Source organism: Piliocolobus tephrosceles, chromosome 3, assembly GCF_002776525.5.
Source record: "Piliocolobus tephrosceles isolate RC106 chromosome 3, ASM277652v3, whole genome shotgun sequence".
In the NCBI taxonomy this organism is placed as follows: domain Eukaryota; kingdom Metazoa; phylum Chordata; class Mammalia; order Primates; family Cercopithecidae; genus Piliocolobus; species Piliocolobus tephrosceles.
In genome coordinates this window covers 26,069,824-26,075,838 of record NC_045436.1, presented here as the reverse complement: position 1 = coordinate 26,075,838, position 6,015 = coordinate 26,069,824, and positions in this window count along the sequence as shown.

Here is a 6,015-nt window from a genome sequence, read left to right as displayed (position 1 = left end):
ATGTTCTTTCTGGGATGATAACTTATGCTCCTTTCTTCTAGGCCACTTTTAAGTCAGTGGCATCTTTCCAGAAGACAACGTCTATAGTTCATGGCCATGGAACAAAGTAAAGGTAACTTATTTTTGTAAATTAGAGACTGGCAAATTTTTTCTTTATAAAAGGCCAGAAAGTAAATATTTAATATATTAGGCATTATAGGCCAAATGTAGTTTCTGTTGCATATTCGTGTACATATGTGTGTTATTTACTGCCCTTTAAAAATATAAAAACTGGCTGGGTGTGGTGGCTCATGCCTGTAATCCCAGCTCTTTGGGAGGCTGAGGTAGATGGATCACTTGAGGTCAGGAATTTGAGACCAGCCTGGCCAACATGATGAAACCCCATCTCTACTAAAACTATAAAAATTTGCCAGCTGTGGTAGCACACTGTTATCCCAGCTACTGGGGAGGCTGAGGCGGGAGAATTGCTTGAACTCGGGAGTCAGAGGCTGCAGTGAGCTGAGATTGTGCCACTGCACTCCAACCTGGGTGACAGAGTGAGACCCTATCTCAAAAAATAAATAATTAAATAAGTAAAATAATAATAATATAAAAACCATTCTTAGTTAATGGCCATCCAAAATAGGCCAGGGCATTGACTTGCTTGTCATAATTGACTGACCCTTTGTCTAAACCAATGAGCTGAACTTCCATGGACATAAGTTAGTGATACATTTCCAAGTTCAGAGCAGCTGACTCGCATCTGTGGTCTTTTTCCCTAATATCCTAGTTGCTTCCTTGCCGTGATTACTGATGGAGGTGTCCCTTCAGGACCTTGCTTACCTCAAATAGAAACTTTTTCTATTCTTATTTTCCATGTGCTTCAGGGGCAAGAGATTGGGTAGGTGTCCTTTTTGCTCTACTGCCACTTAAATAATTTCTCCCTTAGGTTTTTGAGGTTCTGTTCTTGCCTCCTTTCCTTACTATCTTACCTCCCAGAAGAACCTTCTGCCCATTCATAGAATACTTTAGCTTGTGACCTAGTTTTCTTCTCCCCTGTAGCAATCATTTTAGTGATTCCTTGTGGATAACAAATAGTGGCTAGCAAATATAACAACACTATGAGTTTTACGTTTTCCCATCTTTTTCTCCATCCCATCAGAGGCCTCTCAATGGTCACACCTGGATCCTTATCAGCACCTCCACTCTGTAGACCTGATTTTGAGTATTCCACTCTTCATTCACTGTCACCACCCCTCTTCATTGCTGAAGTTCTGCACTTTGACCTCACTCTCATGCATCATCTATCTTGTTGAGCTTAGCTTCAAGTTCATAGTTGCTTCCCTGCATATACCCTTAATTCCTTTGCCCCCAACTTTGTAACAGTTATTTCTCTTTCAGAACCCAAACCAAGTAATAGCTATGTTTCCTTCATGCCTGTTCTCAAGCAGGTCAACATCACTGAAGAATATCAAACAGCCCATTTTCATACTGATGTTTGCAAATCTCAAGTAGATTCTCAGTACTGCTTAGTGATCTTATTATGTTCCCCTACTAAGTTCATTTTCTAACTTTGAGATAATTATTTTACTACTTTCTTTAATTTTTTTCTAGCTTGACTTGAATACTAGCCTTCTCAATGTTCAACCTTTTTACACATCTTTGAGAAAACACAAATTACCACTTTCTTTTGATTTAATGGATATATCTTTTTCCTTTCACAGGCAAATACTCCTACTTATGTTCTGTTTCCCACTCCTTATTTTCTCAGAAACCTGATTTTTCTAAGTTTTTCACACAATTTCTCAAGCCAGAAATCTGCCTGTAAAATCATCCTTGATGCCTTCCGCAATATAATTTAATTAGCGAGTATTTGTGATTCCACTTCCAAAATGAAAATCAAACTGGCCCTTGTCAGGCAGCCTCTACTTTTCATCCTTACGAAAGTCAACATGTCTTGCCTGTCCTATGTGTAGTAGCTTCTTAAGTGGCCTTCTTGCCACTGTTCTTGCTCCTGTTGCCAGCACCCTGATGGCCTTGTGTATGTTCACTTGATCCAAGCTGGGCAGGGTTTGGCCAGGGATGACCTGACTGAGCCTTGGAAGACTGTCCTGTAATCTTCCCAGAACATGGAGATATGGAGGATATCATTTGCCTCCCAATCTTCTGGGAAGAAGATAGTGAGACAATTTGTCATCACCTGGATTCTGATGACCTCTGAGACTCCACCTCGAGACACTGTAGCATAGAGCTGCAGCCTATAAAACTAATGACTCAAGATTGGTGCAAAAGTAATTGCAGTTTTTGTCTTTTTTTTTAAGTAATTTTAATGGCAAAACTGCAATTACTTTTGCACCAGTCTAATATAATACTTAGCTGCAAAATGGACTCAGCATCTCAGCAACAGAATGCCCATAAGTAGCATTATCAGGTGATCTGGCCCCTTTTCTGTTTGTGTCTTTCTGTAGGACAAGACATATGGGAAGGCCACACCTTTGCATTTTACTGCCTCTGTAAGTACAGTTGACCCTCCCTATCTAAGGGTTCCTCATCCTTGGATCCAACCAACCACAGATGAAAAATAGTCTGAAAAAAAAAGTACGTACTGAACATGCAGACTTGTTTCATGTTGTTATTCTTTAAACAATACATTGTAACAACTATTTCCATAGTATTAGGTATTATAAGTAATCTGGAAATGATTTTAAGTATACAAGAGGATATACATAGGTTATATGCAAATCCTACACCATTTTTATATCAGGGATTTGAGCATCCATGAATTCTGGTATTCGAAGGAGGTCCTGGGACCAGTCCTCCACACATACTGAGGGATGACTGTAATAAAGAATCTTACAAGGGCTTGTTTCCCTACTGGCCGAATCCATCAGCCTCGCTTGACATTTCCCATTCAGGATTTTGGTATTTATCATTCCCTCTGCCTGTGTTGCCATTCTCTGAGCTTTTGCAAGGCCAACAATAAATGATTGTTCTCTCTTCCTTTAGATCTGAGCTTAAAAGTGTCCTCTCTATCTAAAGCATCTCTACCCCCACACCCTTGCTACGCTTGGTAATCTCTATCACAGCACCCAGTTCAGGATCATTGAACACATAATGGCAGTGGTTAATGATCTAGGAATGTTTGCTATAATTTCTAGTGGTGAGGGAGGGTGTTAAGTTCAGATTTCCAGTTTGGGCGGAAGAGTTGGCTCGTACAGTTAGCAGACTGGTAGAAAGCCCTGTAGGTCCTTGTAAGTTGGACATTTGGAAAGGGCTTTGTGTTTTGCTATCACCAAGCCTCTTAGATTGTAATATCTTGCTTTTAACGTTTATTATCCATGCAATTATCTGAATCCACTATTAGCTCTTAATAGAAAAATGCTGTTATATTCTTATTTGTCTATATCCAAGCCTTATTCTTGAGAAAATCCCTCTAGATTACACTGTGATTTCTCTTAAACTTTTTTTTAAAGCAGGTTTGAAAGTCCACATTGTTTATTTTCATTGGTTTCCCTCTGTTTGTGTATTTATTTCTTTGTACCATGTCCTGAGTTAGTCAACATAGGTTTGCTTTAAAATAATATATGTTCAGACCCTTGTAAAATCTTAAATCAAAAACTTATGTGTGTTTGGACGTTGCAAATACAAATATCAGTCTGTTAGGCAAAAAGTGTGGAAACCACAACCAAGGTTTGCGTCACTTGTTTAATATACAAAGTCTTTCACAGATAGTTATTTTCTTTTTCTTAATTTGCTTTAGTACACATGATTCACAAAACAGTAAATTGTTAATGCAAGAGAATTATGTAAAACCAAAATAGTACAAATGCCTAATTTCAAAAACTGCACACAGTTAAAATAATTTTTCCTTCTTTGTTTTAATGCAGTATCCAATTTCAAAATGGGCTTTTCTTTAGATGTGGAGGAAACACTGCAGCCCAAAATAACAGTACTTCCTTTCAACTGTGTTGATATGTAAAATAGCACCATTGGGCTGACTTAGGAAAGAAAAAAGGTTTTCATCTTTCTTAATTAAAGTATTATGTAACAACTATAATAATAATGATATTAGTAACTTTTAAGAGCTGTACTCTGTTCCAAAAGATTCATTTTCAAGGCAAGGAAGGGTAAACTATATGGGGCAGATGGAAGAATCTTCCCACCTCAGCCCCAGGGCCCTTATAATTTCCCTTAATGCTGTCATTGCTCTAATGAGCTAAGTTTCCTGCCAAAGAATAGATGTTTTAAAGAGTACCCAAGGACCTTTTGTAAAACAAGATAAAATATAACTATGAGGTCGTCTCTCTGGGACTATAATCACGATAGAAGCAGCGCAGAGTGAGATTGACTGCTGGGGTGTTTGAAAGACTCCTTCAGTCTGTACCTATCTTCCTGCAGGTTACACATTGCTGTATCAGGTTGTTGGGCTCACTTTAGTTTAGATTGTGTTCATTTTTATTTCGGTTTTGTACTTAAGCTTGCCTTTTGGGCTTTACTTTTAAAAAATTTGGAATTTCTTTCTTTTACAATGTAATCTTTGCTCCTGTACGATAAGAGTGATAGTTCTTTAAAAAACTAACAGCATCAGTGTCTGGTTTATGGTATTGATAATACTGAAGATTCATGATTATAAAGAGCCAAGGTTTTTTAACACAACTGTAATTTCATTCTTGAATTCTAGTCCTTTTTTTTTTTTTTTTTTGAGACGGAGTCTGGCTCTGTCGCCCAGGCTGGAGTGCAGTGGCCGGATCTCAGCTCACTGCAAGCTCCGCCTCCCGGGTTTACACCATTCTCCTGCCTCAGCCTCCCGAGTAGCTGGGACTACAGGCACCCACCTCGCCCGGCTAGTTTTTTGTATTTTTTTTAGTAGAGACGGGGTTTCAACGTGTTAGCCAGGATGGTCTCGATCTTCTGACCTCGTGATCCGCCCATCTCGGCCTCCCAAAGTGCTGGGATTACAGGCTTGAGCCACCGCACCTGGCCGTCCTTTTTTATCAGTTCAATTTTATTTCTTCCATGAACAGGTAAACATGCCTCAAAATTGGCATTCTGTAGAGCAGTTTTTCTTTTTGAAGGGTATAATCAGTCTACAAAAAAGCACTGCCACGAAGCTAAATTGTTTTATTGTTTGAAAGGGCAAATGTTCCATTGCCACACAGAATGTAAAAATAAAATAATCAACATTAGATTTTAAATGCAGGTAGTTATTTCAGATGTTTGAACCATAAACAACCATTGCTAAAAAGCTTCTTAAAATCTTGAAATTCAGAACTTCAGGGTTTCAAAAAGTCAGAAGGAGAGCAAAATCAAGTGTTGACTTTTAACCTGCCAAGAAGCTATATTATTTTCTCATTTCAACAATGTCCAAGCCCATAAAAGTTAATTTCAAGAATTTAGATATAGTTTTAAAATCCCATGTCCTCTTTTACTATTAATACAATAATGCTTATCTTTGCTTTTCATTCTAGAAATGTTTTCTTAGTGTTAAGTGTAGCCCCTAAAATATGAGGCTTTATTTTAGCCAGTCATCCTCCACTGTGAAATCAATCCTGCAACCTATCTTGTTTAGGTTCGTACAGAATTTAAACAATATTTTCCATATTAGTTAAGGTAAATGACTCCTTTACTTTCAGAGCAAACAAAAAGAGAAATCAACATTTCTTTGTTTGCTGATGTCTAGATGTTTTTCCCCGGGAATATCTGTAAACAGCATGTTCCCATTACTAACCCACAGGGAAAATGGATTAGTAAGAAGCTTGGGACAATTAACAGGAAAATTGCATTAAGGTTAATCCCTTGGATGTGATGCCATGGTTAAATCACCCACAGATTTGTTATTCATAAATGTATTTATCTTAAATATTTAAAATGGGAATTTAAGAGGAATTTAATATACAGTTTAATTTAAGGTCCACATGTTTTTTAAAACATTACTTATATCCTTATTTATACAGAATTTTTGGTTAAGTTACCTCGACTTTGTTTTCCCTATGCCTATAACAAGTTTTAAGAAAGATGAGTTTTAAACCTTGTGTT